General features: G+C 42.7%; 2 protein-coding genes across 8 annotated transcripts in view; one reads left to right on the plus strand and one right to left on the minus strand.

Annotated features, from left to right (window-relative positions):
- The window catches only part of gzf1 (GDNF-inducible zinc finger protein 1), a 498954-nt gene that overhangs the window by 360342 nt on the left and 120006 nt on the right, over nt 1–18606 (plus strand). The gene's annotated exons all lie outside the window — the stretch shown is intronic.
- Nucleotides 1–18606, minus strand: part of klhl29 (kelch like family member 29) — a 246640-nt gene that overhangs the window by 194303 nt on the left and 33731 nt on the right. For 3 of the 7 annotated variants that reach the window (XM_074615419.1, XM_074615415.1, XM_074615416.1), the window contains exon 3: nt 9396–9474. The exons of the other annotated variants lie outside the window; for them this stretch is intronic. The gene's annotated coding sequence lies outside the window, so the exon portion shown is untranslated. The remainder of the gene's footprint in view (nt 1–9395; nt 9475–18606) is intronic. 7 annotated transcript variants of the gene reach the window in all.

An 18606-nucleotide genomic window follows, 5' to 3' on the forward strand; every position in this document is an offset into this window, starting at 1 on the left:
CAGGCTTTTATTCTGGAAATCTCCCCGTAAAGGAGCTTCTACGTTTCCAAATGACTGCAGTTATGAGTTAGTGGAGCACATTGGATTTAATCAACCATAGAGCAAAAGGTGTGCGTGAAGCGCTGATAATTTGGCATTTGAATATGAGTGAGAAAGTTGAAGATCTCGCAGCCTGGCGTTAGTGTAGATTTAATGATTTCTGTTAGGAAACCCCGATGTTCAAACTTATAATCAAAGAGCATAATCCAGAGGTAGTGCGGACTCCATTGGGGGAAAAAAAAAAATGCACAGCGGGCGTAAGGCTCCGCTCACAGGTTGGATACCCTCAGGCTATTTAACTTATTTTTTCCTCAGCTCCGGCTTCTCATGGTCATTTCTCTAAATGACAGTGAAATATTATCGCGGGCCCAGGGATTGACGTTGCCTCTGAATACTGAACCCTATCAGCTTTTTGCAGTTAGAACCCGGCTCTCCAGAGCATTTCCTTGGAAATACTCATTTCCCCCGGCTGAGTCAAACCACAGCAACATACTGACATTTAAAAAAGCTGGACATCTTAGCGCTGCTTTGCACGCTCATTATTTCCCTCCACAATTTACACGCGTAAGCACAAAATGGTAAAATAGTCGAAAATGCAAACCATTTTTCTTCCTTGTCCGTTGAGCCTCAAAGGGGTTTCTCGTGTTAATTAAAACTGTCACGGGGCGGCTGCTCTGTGGCTGGACAGCTACTATTGTGGCCTCAGAGACGGCAAATGAAGAAGAGGACTCTTTTTTTGTGTGTTTGTGCCACACAAAACACAAGGCAGTCAGATGAAAGGTGCTTCGCGGTGGCCATTATTTTTGTTACGCTTTATGAATATCTCAAGAGATGAAAAGAAATACGGCTCGAGGGAGCAGCAGATGGAAAAACTCCATCATATCTCAAGAGGTACAAACACCAACTCTCTCTCTCTCTCTCGCACACACACACTGAAGTACACAAGCTGTGCACAGGCGCAGAGATGCACACACAGGATTTTCAATTTGCAATCAGACCCAGCGTGGTGAACTATCCATGTTCGCCTCCACTGTCCCTTGTATTTGGCATCAAAGTTCCGTGCCGCCATAAAAGCCAAATTCTCTATGACATAGTGGAGATTGCTCTGTCGAAAATACAATCAGCCAAAGCCGCCTCAAGTGCTGATGAATTACTGTGGCTTAGGAAAAGACAATGACTTGTCAGTTTTGCACCGATTGGCTCCGTCGAGGGACAAGCACACAGGGGGGACCTGAAGAAGTCACAACGTCGCACTGCATCCTCCACATCCGGATGGATCAACAATCTTGAATGTCAAGTTGGCTGCGACTGTCTGACTCATCGGAAAACTAACTTTCTGCTGAGGTAATTATATCAATCCACATCGAGGAATGGCATTTGCCCATGAAAACATTTGCTTTATAACCAAGACTGCTGCCACCGAGGTAGAAGCACTCTCATGTTGTGATGAATCCATCTTGAGGACAATTTCTTAGTGGAAATTTTTTTTTTTTTCAATTTCCTTACTGCTGCAATACGGTCATTTCCTAACTGTACCGTCACCCTTCATCTTAGTTCTTTCTCAAAATAACCTTTGCAAAGATATATGCTCTGTTAATATTAAAATATATTTCTGGTGAGAATGACAAATCCCAATTTTAAAGCTGCAGTGGGTAGAAACGGAGCAAATATGATTAAAAAGTTATTTTTATAAAACGGTCACTATATCCTCACAGTAGTGCATGAGAAAAAAAATCATGTTTCTCTGTGTCCTCCGGTGCTCCTTATGGCATCTGCAAGATTTCACAGACCGGAGGAAAAACAACCAATCAGAGCCAAGCTGGAGCCTTGCTGTCTCTCAGCAGCTGTCAATCACTAGCGAACTCCGATCAAACGGTCAAACTAGGCAGCGCTGATCAAATATTAATCAATATATTGTTACTGTAATGCTTATTTCTCACCTCAAATGTTGCAGAAACATCTTGTAGTGTACTGTTTAGCTGTAAAATGAGAAAGTTTGTGACCCGGCAGCCATGTTGAGATCAGTTGAGGAAATACAAAGCACCGCTCACCAGCCGCAGCCGCACTGAAATGAACTGTGATTGGCCAAAGTCTTTTTTAAAGCCTGAAAACAGAGCCATGAGGGGGTGCATAAGTCTAGTTTTCTCTCACACAAACACTCTCTAACAGTTGAATTACAATATGCTGAAAGGTTATTATGGAATTTCTGCCCAATGATGCCAAAAACATTCTGCCTACTGCAGGTTTAACTTGCAATATATAACACTATTTTTCTTAAATTTACAGAAACTAGTGAATAAAAGCTTCCTTTTGATTTGTCTGTTGCATTGATGCACATGTCCTAAAGTCTTATACACATTAATTCATGAATACTGATTCTGAGTGGTCTATCATAAATGCTACTTTGCAAAACACAATGCTCCCTTTTTGATCTACAGTGTGCTAAAGTGAGTGGGAGTTAATCTGCTTGAGGTAATGGCTTTAAGTGCTTATACAATCTGTGAAAATGTACACAAAACCAAAATGTATCCGATTCAAAATGAGCCACATGCATATAATCTTTGTTATGCAAGTGAAATAAGTGCTATGCTTTTTTTGTCTATAAATCAAAACTCTGATTTGGCTATGATGCCATTCGCTGACTGGCCCATCCTACTCATCACTTCCCTATTTACTAACTCGATCTTTCTCTCATCCATTTTTATTTACCCATTTCCCTCTCTCATCCCTGGTTTCCTCTGTTCCCTAAGAGACACTGCTGCAGGCGAAGGTAACTTTAAGAGCGTAGTTGTCCACATAAAATGCAGCTTGAAGACAAAGCAACAAAAGGGGCCACATGAAAATATGGTGCGTTGGAGTCGGTCAAGTCCGCCTTAAGCATGAAACACTTTAGGGTTTACTCTCTGCAAAATGCACCGTCAATGCTGGTCATGGATTTTACTGGCTACTTGGAGCACTCTAAAAATATGCTTTGAAAATAGAAAAACATAATAACAGGAAAGTGCCCCTCCATATTGAGGTATAGGTAGATTCCCAGAGCACTATTGTTCAGTTTATCAATGTTATGCAACTTAATATAAAACTAGAATTACCAGCTTGTACACAAAGTACACAATTGTACACTATTAAGTCATTTCCAATGAAACATGCTGTCTTCACATAGAGACCATTTTTACAGAGAAGTACACAGGAATAGTAGAGCGTTTCATCACACTGTGCAACAACAATCAGCTGAAGCTCAATATCAGCAAAACCAATGAGCTTGCGGTGGACTATTAGAGGAACAAGAGGCCCCCCGTCCTGGTTGTCATCCAGGGAGATGAAGTGAAGACTGTGTTCACACGCTTGGTCAATAAAAACGATTCTGATAGAACAAAGTTGCAGCCATGACAGCAGACAATGCTTCAAATTAGGGCTGTTAAAGTTATGCTGTAACGCGTTATCGCAAATTTGTTTTAAACGCCACTAATTTCTTTAACGCATTACTGCAACTCGCAATTTTTAGGTTGTAGTGGGCTCAGCTAGAGTGAAGATACGGACACCATATGAAACTACAAAACCTAAGAATTCCATTGATACCAACTATGTTATACTAGCGTTTTGCGAAGGAAGTTAAAAAACACCCCAAACTTGGGCTAAATTTTGGCGAGGAAAAACTGCCATGGCCATTTTCAAAGGAGTCCCTTGACCTCAAGATATGTGAATGAAAATGGGTTCTATGGGTACCCACAAGTCTCCCCTTTACAGACATGCCCACTTTATGATAATCAGAATTTGCATAAAGCATGTGTATTTGTCCAGTCCCATGTTGATAAGAGTATTAAATACTTGACAAATCTCCCTTCAAGGTACATTTGAACAGATAAAAAATGTGCGATTAATCACAATTAAACATTTGAATCGATTGACTGCCCTACTTCAGAGAAGATCTATACAGTTTCAAGTTAGGCACCCAAGATTATTGTCATCAATTCAAATCGGACCAAATGTGAAATATGGTCACAATATCCACTTGTGTTCCTGTGTCATGGCGTTGAATAATGGCCAGAAAAGTGTTTTTGCGGAACATTATGATGACCTTTAAACTTCGGCTATAAAATATCATCACTTCATCATTTTTATTCTATTAGACATTTGTGTGAAATGTTGTCATAATAAGCATATGAATTCTTGAGTAATGACCAAATGACCTTGACCTTTGACCACCAAATTCTAATCAGTTCATCCTTGAGTCCAAGTGGACGTTTGTGCCAAATTTGAAAGAAAAGTATAAACACCTTTATCCTATTATTCATATGATAAAAAAGGACAATAGTGGACTTAGACTATTTCAGAGGTGGGCGCCATACAACACGTACAGACTGAACTTCAAACATTTCAGGTGCAGACTTAACTTTAAACATTTCACTCTCATACAATGTCCAAACCTATTACCACACTCATTGCCATGACAACATGAAAAATCCACAATGGCCATGTGCTAAAGGCCTTAATTATGAAATATCTTCCTTACTTTTCAACTTCTGTGATTACAACAGACAACCTGCCCTGGTGAACGCTCGCTTCATAAATAGAAACGCTGTTAGCGATGCGCAAGCCCTTTTAAAAATGGATCTTTTGCTGTTACATCCCATTAAAAATGGACGAGGGAGGGGGGTCACCGGGAGTTGGTTTTGTTTCAAAGCGCCATTCAACGTCAGCTGGAAAATAAAAATAGGCTCAATCTACACGGAGCAATAGAAGAGTGTTTTGTGTCCTCCCGATCCCCCCCCTGTTCAGAAGTAGAGTACGATCGCATATCATACTCCAGCAGGAAAGTGCTGACTTTCCCATGTTGCCACTGTCAACATTCATTCATGTTAATTCCCAGGTTATGGGTTCATTCTCGGTGGCTGACGACAACACACACACACTAGCGTTTCCAGGCCTCTGCCCTGGAAACGGTCATTAAATAGTCATGGGTCCCTGTGTGTGCTGAGCTGTGCCGTGCCCGGCTGGGCTTGGCCGGGCTTCTCCAGCCTTAGTGCTCATGTTATGCTCATCACCGCAGGGGTCAGGTAGAGTGCAAGGCTGCTCTTCTGCTATGGGACCAGTTTATCGTCACATGCGAGCCTCGGTACTCGCAACGCTAAAAACTCGCACAAACACACGTGCACATTCACCTCGCTTTACCCTCGCCGGCATGTCTGCAAGGAGTAAGGTCACATCACGGTCACTGAGCGGTTTGACGCGTCACAGAAACACGGGATGGGCTTTTCAGATTTTTATTTGGGAAACGCTTTCTGTCTGGTCTTTTTTTTTTTGTGAGCACGCGTGTCGGTACATGTTCCTGTCTGAGTGAGTGTGTGTAAGCTGGTTATGTGAAGGTCACCAAGCAAAGCGCATGAAAGAGGAAGCAGCCTTTGAGCTCTTATCGGGCGATAAGAGTGCCATGTGTGCGTTTGGTCAGTCACAATGGAGCAGCCCCTTTGCAGTGCTCAACAGTGGGAGCCAATGAGACCCGTTTGTGAAGTGGCATAGCTTAAGAGATATGTTCTTCAAGTTTGGTTTCCTCACAAACTTTGTTGTTTTGTTTTTTTTCTGCAGAGTTTACAATGGAAAGTACGTATTTTATAGCGAGTCATGAAATGGTGCATTTTTCCTCCAGTGTGGCAGTGGGAGGGAGTAGTTCAGCTCTGTCTGTCATATAACGGAATAGCAACAGCAAGCCGTTTTGTGTCTTTGTGCTTTAAAAATACATGTAGTTGAACTACAACCATGTATTTGCTGAAATTGATAAGATCCAATGACAGATATTTATGGCCTTGAAGAGGAGTATTTAAATGTTATTTTTAATGTCTTTGTGTTGTTAATCAGGCTGAGATTCATTATTATTATTTTCATTACAGATTACTCTAATGAAAATAGTATTGGATGGATTGCCATTCATCATCATTTTGGTGATTCCCTGACTTTTCATCAGGCAAAACTTCTAATTTATCCAATATTTAAATTTATGACCAAATAATTACGAAAATTAATGACATTCCCATCAGCCTCAGCTATAGGCTAATTTATGCTCAGTACGCTGACATTTACGCATTTAGCTAAAAGCACTTCTGTGTCTCAAAGAGCAGAAAGCATAGCTGTACTGTTGGTCTTGTTTCATTAATAGACAGTTTGATGAATGAAATGTCAATGACAATGGTAAAAAAGCGACATTAGTAAGCTACAGGCCAAGTTCACTTTAATTCTTAAAGTTTGATTCTTTAAATTTGCTTTTTTTTGTTTCTCCAGTAGTCCAGTACCCAAATATATTCAATGTCCAATAACAAAAAGTGGGAAAAGTCTTTGCATTTGAGAAGCTGGAACCAGATAATAGTTGGTGTTATTGCTAGAAAAAATGACCAAACGATACATCAATTATTATCACTTATATAAAGTCTTTAAATGTTAAGGATAAAAAAAAAGACGCTTATCCTCTCATCACAAAATCCTACATACAGCCTGCAGATCCCAGACAATCAATTAAGTCCCCTCCATTACCCTGGTGTGTTTCTTCTTCACACTAAACACACTTTCCTAGCGCCGCCCTCTGGCCCTATGGCAAGGCGTCTTGCACACTCAACATATAACTGCTGAGAAGTGAATCAGCGGTGTGATGAATGACTTCCAACACACTGTGGACTCAGCAAATGTTAAATATTCTCATTAGCTGGTTGAGAGATCACACACACACACACACTCCGGCAGCATCGCTACCGCCCATAACCGTCTGAGCCCCAGGCAGTCCAAAACAACCCCACCCTCCACCCCAACCCCCACAACACTTGCGCTTTCTTCTCCTCCTGTCTTCATCACCCTTCTCCCTTTTCCATCGGCTTCGGGGCGCTGGAGCAACAGGCGCTGCCGGTGTCATACATGTCTCTGTCAAAGCAGAAGCAGCGGGGCACCGGAGATGGACGGACACCTGATCTGTAGTTACTGGTGCTCCCCTTTGGGACCGCTAATCCCGGTTGTTAGCACGGGAATCAAGATTAACAGCAGCTGTCCATACAAAAATGCTGTGACTTGACTTCTGCTCTATCCTTGACTTCTGCTGTGTCAATCAGTTATTTGCTTATTTGATCGGAACAGAGCACGTTAACGAACACCGGTATAAAATACAGGATGTAAATCACTACAAGAAGATAATTGTAATAACTCAATCAAGTCTGAATTGTACTTCACTTTGCTCCTGAAATTAGCTCTATTTCGTTCTCTAGTTTATTTCTCGCTCCTACAGGTAACAAGACATGTTTGGCTCTATTTTCTGCAGTGCCGAGATGCCAACAATGGCTCTGTGTAGGAGGAGGGTCTGGGATAAAGAGTGGAGAGGAGCAGGAGAGGCGAGCAGAGCACACAGCTCAGGGCAGAGGTGGCTCCCGGCCATCCATCTCTGGTTTCAGGATTCAGAGAGTGCTGACAGGTCTGAGTCCCCCGGCACAGGCCTCTGGGCTGTAACCACGGATACCCAGACAAACCAAGGGCTGTCACTCAAGCAGTACCAGCTAGACGGAGTCACAGGAGATGGGAAAACAGGATAGCGAGACACCGAGGGGGTGTGTGCGTGCTTATCCCTGTGTGTGTGTGTGTGTATTAGAGAACACACGATGGGAAATTCAGGAGCTGCAGAGTGCAGACAGTCGCTGGTCTAGTGAGATATCATCAGTCACTATTGGGACACACACATGCAGAGGACACACACAAAAACAAATTCTTGATACGGGGAGAAGGTTTCGGGGAAACTCCAGACTTAGACAAACACAGACATGCTGATAATAGCAAACTTCCACCTCATGAATTTTGCAGCTGTCTAAATCTCCTTGACACTTTTATATACGAGAGCATCTTCCTTTGGCAAGCGCCACCGCGCTATTTTTAAAGCAAATAAAAGGCGATTGTGAGGTGGCCGCAGTGACACAAAAGGAAGCGGTAATGGAAATTAGTTTAAACGTGAGAATGATGAGGTTTATTATCAGGGCAGGCAATTATTTATAAATTAATAAATGCACAGGCGGGGCAATATGAGAGTTCGCTAACAAATTTAAAGATTTGAAATCAGCCTCTACTGTCAGGACACTGTGCACAATTTTTTAAAGGTGCTAAATGCGAGATTAGGAGCATTTCTATCGTGTCTGCACAGCTCTAAACATGGTGACGGCTCACAGCTAACGGTGCTTACAGCTAACGGTGCTTACAGCGGTAACAGTGAAAACAAAGGCAACAGTGTAGGCTTGCCACGGTGTTCGGGCATACACCGATTACATTACTTACCCACCGCCCCCACCGTCATTTCACTTTTTTTTTTATAGAAATCAACCATTAAATTCATTTTTGCGTATATCAGCGCCGTGTTATCAATGCATAGTACGACGAACGCTACAAACAGATATTGAAAGTGTCTGCTCGGCGCGGAGTCCCAGCACAGAGTAGCAGGAGTCAGATTTCACACATACGGGACAAGAGAGAGAGAGAGAGAGAGAGTTGACTGACAAGATGATGGCGGAGGATTTGGTGTCAAAGCAAAAAAGCAAAAGCGCCTATTTGACAATATTTTGGATTTGAACCCAATGCTATAAAGAAACCATAACGTTAATGAGGGCAAACGCCGTGCGGAGGATGGAGCGGTCGGAAGCGTTGCACAGTGGAGCCACGTCGGGTGGAAACCTGCAACCTCGCAGCAAAAGCTCGACCAGAGAGGCCAGACACACAGCCACCCAACATAAAGATCAAAGTAAGCATGCTACATATATTGAGTGCCATCTTTTCTGTGTAAAATGTCCAGTTTAATCGGTAACACCGGTGTTGTCACAAGTTTATTAACCGGTGGGAAAATGTTCTCACCGTCACATCCCTACAACAGGTGCCGGTCGGTTGGGACGGCGTTATCAGCTGCACGGCTATGTCAACAAAGCACGGAAAAGCTCGGATAAGCTTGGATCACAACACACACACAGAGGGAGAGTGACTTCATTCTCTGCTCAGGTAGACATTACTCCACTATATCTTTACATAGCAAATATTGGTTTGCTGCTATATTAATGCTCTGGATATTGTATACCTCTAAGACACAGAGAACAAATCTATTTTTTCCAAAGGCAATTATGGATTTGTATGCTACAGTATACACAGCAAACTTCTCCAAGGTTTTCAAAGTACACTCATCATAGATCTTATCTAGCGGATGAGAAAAAGTAAAAAAAAACACACAAAAAAAGGAAGTTTGTTTCCACACAAAACAGCCCAGAAAGAGCATAACGTTGCCCCCATAATGTCTGCACATTGATGAATTGTCTACAGCAGAAGAATAACAAATAAATTATTCAAATCTCTACCTTGGTGAAGTCAGAGGGGGGTTTTCTCTTTGTTCTACACCCTGGCATTGATTTCTCCCAGTGGCGAAGAGTGGGATGCCTGAAGGTTAGACACACACACTATGTAGATAAATGACTCCTGAGCTCTGGAGTTTGATCCAAATGAAGCAATGATGTAGCTCACTGGCCCGGGCCCACATTGAAGTAAAGTGTGTGCTCTAGTAAAATGTGCTCTCTGTGAGTCAGTGTGTGTGTGTGTGTGTGTGTGTGTGTGAGTACTCCCACCAGTATGGTAGTGGTGAGATAGAGAGAAAACAAGAAGGAGGAGAAAGAGGGAGACAATCTGCTGCCTTGGTATGAAGCTTATATGTTGTAATGACCAGATCTTTAACACTTTAGCACGCTAGTCTGTTCACGACACATACAGTATGAAGTCAGCGTTCACACAGCTGCTGCCAAACAACTGATGCACCACTAATACGCGTACGTATTTCTGTATTTGTGTCGGGGATGTGCCTCTGTATCCATGTGTGTAATTATGTTGCTGTTCATACTTTCCTGCCTTTTTTGCTCCAATCTAGCGATTAATAATGTATCTGTGTGCTATAGTGTGTGTGTGTGTACATACAGTACATGTGTGTGATGGTAGCAATGTTTATGTTTCTCTCCTCTCAATCCAAAGCCCAGCGGTGCTCCCGGCTGTGCAGCGCAGCAAAAATTGGCCTGAGAGGTTTGGGAACATTTCCCCCTTACAAACAGGGGCAAATCAATAACGTCTCGGTTGAGGGAGCCACTCTCCATATGAAGGTGAGCTGACTCAGCAGTCCCAGCAGCCGGAGGGGTGTGGAGGGGGGGGAGTAGAGAGCGAGCGAGAGAGAGAGAGAGAGAGAGAGAGAGAGAGAGAGAGAGAGAGAGAGAGAGAGAGAGAGAGAGAGAGAGAGAGAGAGAGAGAGAGAGGGGGAAATGATTGCTTTACAAGCGGTAAAATGCACGGCGGTGTTGAGAACCCTCTGTGGACGCAGCGCTACACGCCTTCTCGATCCTCTAGTGGTGGAACAGGAGGGGAGGGGAGGCGAGGAGAGGAGAGTGCATGCATACTGTACACGCTCGCCTTGTAAATACAATAGGCTGCTCTCTCTTGAGCTGCAATCGAGCTCTAATGGTTTTCTCTTTTTCTTATTCATACTTGCCCACCGTCAATCTACTCCAATACGGCAGCCTGGCAAGCTCGGATTTAGCCCTTGCCAAGTCAATCACAGCTCTACAGTATATAGCAAGATGGAGCCAGAGACCATAGGAGTGTGTTCCTATCTTTACCTTCTTCTCTTGTCTATTTATTTTCTTCCAGGTCTCAGCAGCTATCACGGCGCTGATTAAATGTTGAGTTCGCTAATTACAGGGTGATCGGGAAGGTTGGAGGAGAGGGTGGACATCGCAGGGTGCTCCGACGTCCTTCAGACACGGCGGGGAATCTGCAGCAGCAGTTGTTGGCAGTGGAGAGGAGAAGACTGCATATATCTCATTAGACGCCCCGAATCATCTTTTATCACCTACACGGCCCATCTCTCCTTTTATTTCTTGTGCTTTCATTCAAGCTTCAATTCACATATTGTAGTTTTGCTGCTTGCTTTCTTCACTAAAAACATCCATTTTGGAAGAATTGTTCTATCTGCCAGGGAGCCATTGGTTCACATTTACTTCAATTCACTACAAAGATCTCACTGCAGAGCCCTGAACCTCGCCTGGGATGGGTCATCCATCACAGTGAACAAAGCCAAAGCGATGCTATTGTTGTGCGATAATGCGGTTGAGAGCAGGGGCTGGTTTTGAAAACCCTCCTTGTTGGCGTGTGGTCAAGGGCACACGAAGTCTGACATTTACTGGAAGACCTGGCCGTTTAAAAAAAAAAAAAAGAAACGCTGCACACATGAGATATGAGAAACGAGCGCTGGACAATGTGTGAAAATACAACGTGAACTTGGTCACACATTGAAAAGATTGGTGATTTCATTAGCTTAGAGGGTCCTTGAAGCTGCAGTGGCTAGAATTGGAGCAAAAAAAAAGTAATTTTTATGTTATATATTATATATCTTACTATAAAACGGTCACTATATCCTGACAGTAGTGCATGACACAGGTAATCTGAAATAAATCATGTGCCTCTGTGTCTTCCTCACTCACAAACTCCAATCAAACTAGGCAGGGCTGATCAAATATGAATCAATATTCTGTTACTGTAATGCCTATTTCTCGCCTCAAATGTTTTCAGAAACATCTTGTAGTGTACTGTTTACGGCAACCATGTTGAGATCAGTTGAGGAAATACCAAGCACCGCCCACTAGCAAACTTTCTCATTTTACAGCTAAACAGTACACTACGAGATGTTTCTGAAAACATTTTATGCGAGAAATAGGCATTACAGTAACAGAATACTAATTCATATTTGATCAGTGCTGCCTAGTTTGACCGCTTGATCAAAGGAGTGATTGATAGCTGCCTCCATTGAATGACCAGCCAATAGGAACGCTCTCTCTCTCTGAAATGACCTGTGATTGGCCAAAGTCTCCTGATTTTTTAAAGCCTGAAAACAGAGCCATGAGGAGGTGCAGAATTCTAGTTTTTCTCAGAACACTTGAATTACAATATGCTGAAAGGTTATTATGGCATTTTTGTCCAAAGATGCCAAAAACATTCTGCCTACTGCCGCTTTAACCACACCAGACAGACTCCATATACAGCCACAGTGTGAGCTGCAACATAAACCATACTGTTGCTTCTGGTGGCAGGGGAAGGTGGCGGCTGGATGTCAGCACCATGAAGCAGTGCTTTAAACATGCAGCTAACCAGGCTAATAAAGAGAATTAGCTCCTGTGTAAGTTAAGTGAGAGGAGTGGCAGCTTAATGCTTACATGATTGGATAAAGCACACACCTGGATCTCAGATTTGAGACTGATAGGATAATAGAGTGAAGCAGGAATGGATCTATGAATGGATAGGAGTCCTGAGGCATAGCTGAGAGGGAGTAATAAATGATGGAGCAGGGCAGAGCGAGTGAAGTCGGTAACTTTGACAAACACCAAAGGCGATGAAATGTTCACTGTGATGGATTACTTGTTTCAAGTTAAGTTGAAGACTCTGCAAGTTGATTTTCAAATCCGAAACGAATGGAAACCGATGGCTCCCCAGAAGGAGGAAAATTAATTCAGAAACTTTGAAAAGTATGCTATGTTTTATGCAAACAACGGGTATGATCATTTAAACATGTGTTCCTGAGGGCTTGAAGGCTATACACGCTGCAGCTGTAGGAATCCAGCACATCTCTGAGGGCTGAAGGTGAGCAGCTGTTTTCCTCTCCCACAGTCGTAGGAGGTGGTTGTGTTGTACTCTTCAAGCGGCACGGTGACAGTAAATAAAATTCCTGGCTTCCACATCAGCGCCGCGAGAATGGCAGCAGCAGCAGTTGCCATTTTGTCATCTAATACAGCGCGAGGCAACAGGAAATATTAAGGGAACGCTCTTTGTGACAAGCTGAATGTGGTAATGCGTCCCTGTCCATCATCTGAATGAAATGTTAAATGACATGTGCATTGCAATATGTCAGGAAGTAATAGCCTACTGACATGTCTTCGAAGCATTGCGGCGCAGGTTAAAGCGGGTGTACCGTGGTGAGGCGCGATAAAAAGGGAAGAAAAAAAACACCACAAATGTCATAGTTTGAAAATACTGTGTGTATATTATATATTATATTTGAGATAAAAAACAAAAAGCCCATATAGCAACTATCTAAATAAAGCATGACCCCTGAATCACTGGCTTTTCGCTCCATTCCGGGGTGATAAAATCATGCAGCCCGGCTACAGCAGAAGTTGTTGACAGTGTGAGAATGCTGGGTGCACATAGCCTTTATAGCAGCTGTCTGCTCTGGTGAGGGCTAGATGAGCCAACCGAGGTGAATATATTACTCTCACTCAGTGAATGTCACAAATGCCATTTCCAACTGCTGAATGTCACAGAGACTGTTGGGGTGACTGCTAACGCCGTGGAGCACCATGACGTCTATATTCCCCACTGTTAATATCACCGCTTTTTTCAATATCAAACAAAACGCGCCCTAGTGAGGAAAAATAAATATCAATAAGCAAAGAAAAGACTGAAGGCGATTGGTTGAGTGTTCATGCTGTTCACTGCTGGAACTTTTGGGTAGGGATGCACCGATGTGACTTTTTCATTTCCGATAGCGATACCTGGGCTTTGGGTATCAACCGATACAGAGTACCGATCCGATACCAGTGTTTAATTAATAAGCTGTATGCCTCACTGGGTGGGACTGGGATTATTCTTTTATGTGTCAGGCTTGACTTAAACATTGCTTTCCTAATTCCTAAATTAATAAATGGTACACCGGCAAGTTGATAAAAAATCTTCAAAATTAACAGGAATTACAACTCAAGTGTTTTAACGCAGCAACAAATTGGTCAAAACTTAAACAGGAATTACAATTACAATATATAATGCATATAGTATATACACATAAAATTGAATTGAACAGATCGGCCTCATTATCACCGATACCCAATCCAGCTATTTGAGTCAGTATCGGCCCGATATCCAATCCAGTATTGGTATCAGTGCATCCCTACTTTTGGGCGTCACTGCTCGACTACATATAGTGCTTTTTCAAACTGAATTAGAAGCTCCGATATTGATTTTTTTCCCCCCCTCCAAAATGAACACAAATTACATTTAGTGTAGGAATCTAATGCGTTATTACTGTAAACAAACAAACATCACAGGAGCAGCTTTATTCTGGGATGTTATTTGGCGGTGGCCAGTTTTAATGAAGTAAAGCCTCGAAGGCTCTCGATAGCACTCAGGAAAAACAAAAGAAGAGAGCACACACACTAAAAAGAGAAGAAATTGTCTCTGTAACACACTCCCCTGCGTCACTGAAGCTCATTGTTTGCAGCGCAGTCATCAGGGGCACGCTGCTGCTGCTGCTGCTGCTGCTGAGTGCTGGGAGCCCATGCTGATTATTTCCCACATCTTCTCACATGAATGTTTGACGCCAAGGTCATTCTCCTCCAGCTAACCATACCTCTCATTCTGCCGTCACTTATTACCGCTATACATCACGTCTCTCACATCCTCCGCTCTTCACATCTCCTGATTTAAAAAAAAAAAGACGAAACACTCATTTCAGTGCCAAAACGGCAGCCCCTAATTTTATTGCAAAAATGATGGTTTTGATTAGGTGATATCTTATGAAAGAGAGTGCAAGCTCCAGGTTAAACTCATCCTTGTTTGTTTGGAATTCAAGATTTAATTATTATTTTTTTCCCCATGAAGTTCTTTTTTAATTAAACGGTTCTTATCAAATCTGAATAACCCGCATAATTGGCTGAACTATTCTGGGTAGGTGTTAAAGTCGCACCATTATCGCCTTCGTACAGCAAATAAACCACAACAATACACAGCAGCTAAGAACAAGAATAGTGTTGTGAAATCGTTTCTTCAGGCTCCGGATATGTATTCCACATGACAACTCTGCGACAAGAAGTAGTAAATAAAAAGCAAACTATGACGACCGGTGGTGTTCCAACACAAGACACCCAACCATCAATATAAACAATAATTATTCTTTCAGAGCGTTTGAAGATTATACACAGCAGAGACAACTAATTTCAGGCAAACACGTTTTGACTGTATTTACTCATAAAACCTCCCATCAATCATTGCGCTTGCGAAGCCAAATGGTGCTCGTCTTGGAGCTGTGTGCGTCTGTCAAGTAGAAAAACAGGGCACTCCTTTCCAAGAAGAAAAGGGGGCACCGTGCCGACCGGCGTGTACAACAAAAGAAAAACAATCTCCTGTAATTGCCTGCCATCAAACAGAGAACAGTGATTCCAAATGCAGGATAGAGGGAGGGGGGGAGGGGGTATGGCGGCGCATATTGCAAACCAGTCAAGGACGTTGGAACCATCCGTCTTCCAGGAAATCTCAGAGCCAATCAAAACCTGCTGGTGGTGCCGAGGTGTTCCCAGCCAGATCATTAGAGCCGGACACAACACGCACTAAACAATGAGGAGTTAAAAGACTGGGCTGCCTCTGACCGTTTGAAGGTAAAAGGTGTTAGGGGGGGGAATGTGCGGACAAGCAGAGTGGCGCAGAAGCTTATTGATTTCAGACAGTTTATCTGTATCACAGGCAACAGCCCACACAGACTGCATGAACAACACTTTCACCTGTCAGGATTAGGTGTGTAAAGCCGAGCTGACGGAGACAAGACGGGCATGATGTAAACATGGACACACACGTCTGATATCCATCCATCTATATACTCCATAGGTGGATTAAAGGAACAGTGTGTAACACTTCAGGGGATCTATTAGCAAAAATGGAACGATATAAGATGTATATGTTTTCATTAGTGTATAATCGTCTAAAATTAAGAATAATGATTTTGTAAGCTTAGAATGACCCTTAGGGAGCAGGTCCTCTTCACAGAGTCCACCATGTTGCTCCGCCATGTTTCTACAGTAGCCCAGAACGGACAAACCAAACTCTGGCTCTAGAGAGAGCCTTTCGCATTTTTATGTTACCTGAATGGTAGGGCTGGGCAATATATCAATATTATATCGATAATGTGATGTGAGACAAAGATATCGTCTTAGATTTTGTCATCATAATATGGCATAAGTGTTGTCTTTTCCTGGTTTTACAGTAAAGTGCAGTAATTTTCTGAAGTCACCAGACTGTTCTAGCCGGTCCATTATTTGCCTTTACCCACTTATTCATTATCTCTACATTACTGATGATTATTTATAAAAAAAACACCAAATGTCAAACCTACAATATGGTCGCAATATCGATATTGAGGTATTCTGTCAAAAATATCATGATATTTGATTTTCTCCATATCGCCCAGCCCTACCTGAAGGCCACCGTAGTTCTGACACATTTGTGAAACTGTAGTAACGTGGGCCGCACAGTGCAAAACTGTGGTACCACCTCTTAAAGTAGTGTTATCATGGTAAGGATGGCCTCTGATCGAAGCGAATGGCGTTACCACAAGTTTGCACACGGCGGCTCACGTTACCGCCATCTCGGAGGAGTGAGTGGAAGGGTACTCAGTTGGTTGCAATCTGCAACCACACCGCAAGACACCACTAAATCTTACACACTCTACCTTTAAATCAACTCACCAGCGCTTCAGTTTGAGATGACAAAAGATTAACAAATATGCACTCTGAGGAAACATGTTTGTATGCAGCACATTTAGCCATTAATAACTCATATCGTATACCTCAATGCAATGTGCTTTCCTCTTCGTGGCCAATCTCTGGCCACCACATCTCTGGTCAATACTGAAGCTAGACATTTTATATTGATTAGTTTGTTTCCAGCGCACCAATACATAATTCATCAAGTCTTCGCGTGTGTGTGTGTGTGTGTGTGTGTGTGTGGAAGTCTTGGAAGGGTAAACCATCAGTCAAAGTCAACACCTCCCGTTCTACAATTACCAGAAGTGTTATAGTAAAACAAAAGCCTGGTCTAAAAATGCAGCATGCTGCAGAGATTCAAGGGACCAAAGCGGCAATCACAGCTCTCTTATCTCCCCCCGCTCTTCATGAAATGTTTAAAAAAAAAGGGTCTGAGACTAGTTCATGAAAGAATTAAAAGCCTGATGCGATTAAAAGACAAGACGAGAAAAGAAAAGAGAGTTCAGCGCCTTGCCCAGAGCACGTTAGCCTCCTCAATCTTTTAGTGGAAATTGGGTTTTGGGGGCCGGAGAGCAGTTTTCCCCACAGGCACATCACCGCCCTCTCCACAGATCAGGGATCATCGCACCCGTGTGCGCTCAATCCGAACCTCAGCCAATGCCAGAGCGGGAAGGCGACGTCGTCACGGCAGCCCCGGATCAGTAGTCAGGGGCCGTCTCTGCAAAGTGTTGCTCATATCACAAGGGCACTGTACTGCTCTTGTGAACAACCCTGGATGCGCACGTTCAGTCGCTGACCGGCGCCTCAAATACTCTCCAGCAATGATTCATAGACATTGGTTAATCTTATCAGGGACTGCCTGGACACAGCAGTAATAAACTGGAAATTGTCTAGTGAATCTCATATCAAATCACAACCATGGGGAAACTAAAGCAACACAGCTGCTCAGAGCAAGAACGGACAAGTCTATGGCCCGTTCTTGTCAAGACAAGCTATAATGTGATGGTGCTAATTAATTATGTGATAAACAAACATAATTTAGCTGAATCTCTAATTAGTTATTATTAACAGCGAGAGTTACTGGCTCGCTGTTTTCCTCATTATGCAGCCTTTATTTAATAATGATCCCAAATCTATAAGGAATAGAAGAATGATATACAGTATATCCAAGCTTTTAAACAGCTATAAACGACACGGCTTTTGATTCAACCTTCAGGTTAATCAGACACAGGAACGTAATGTCTTCATTCTCCGCCCTTTTCTTATTGAAAAACCGCCAGAGAGACCTGAAACTTCACTAAATCTAAAGGTTGTTTGACTGGTCGCGAGTAGGAAATGAGATTATGTTGGGGCCTTGAGTAATGAAGGAACCTACTTGTCCTTCCACGATGTGACTCTCTCCCCGTTCGCCTCAAAGGAGGTAGTAAAGCCGCCTGCCACAGACATAAAAAATGACTGGCCACTTCAATTAGCCCAATCATAAAATATAATTTGAGACACATCTATCTACAAGGACCTGAGGACTTTGAGGGGAAAAAAAGAACAGTCCTGTTGTTCATTTATTAAATATCACATTCACTCAACTTCTCTGTCTGGGTCGCATTGAAATGTAAAAGTTAGGGGTCATTGCATGGATGTACTTTTGTTGCAATATTTAACAGGCACAGTAAATCGAATCTGAGGGATACAAGGTGAGACTAAAAAGAGGTAGTAATTTTACAGCTCCATTTCTGTGATCTGTGAAACATAATAATGGAGAGATGTGAGATTGTGAATGCTGATTTACTCGCTGTCTTTTATTTTATCTTAATTCTGTATTCAGTGAAAACGTCTGTTATTGCCGTTTCTATTTTCAAGGGAAATACCTCTATATTCTAGGAAATGATGCAGAAAAGAAACTGAAAATCTAATAAAAATATTAACCGTTTCAACGGAATTGCATTGGTGGGCAACAGCTCGGGTCCATGTTCACTTCCTGTCAGCTGATGTCATACACTGCAACAGGAAATAA

The sequence above is a fragment of the Sebastes fasciatus genome, chromosome 18 (genome assembly GCF_043250625.1).
Source record: "Sebastes fasciatus isolate fSebFas1 chromosome 18, fSebFas1.pri, whole genome shotgun sequence".
Classification (NCBI taxonomy): Eukaryota; Metazoa; Chordata; class Actinopteri; order Perciformes; family Sebastidae; genus Sebastes; species Sebastes fasciatus.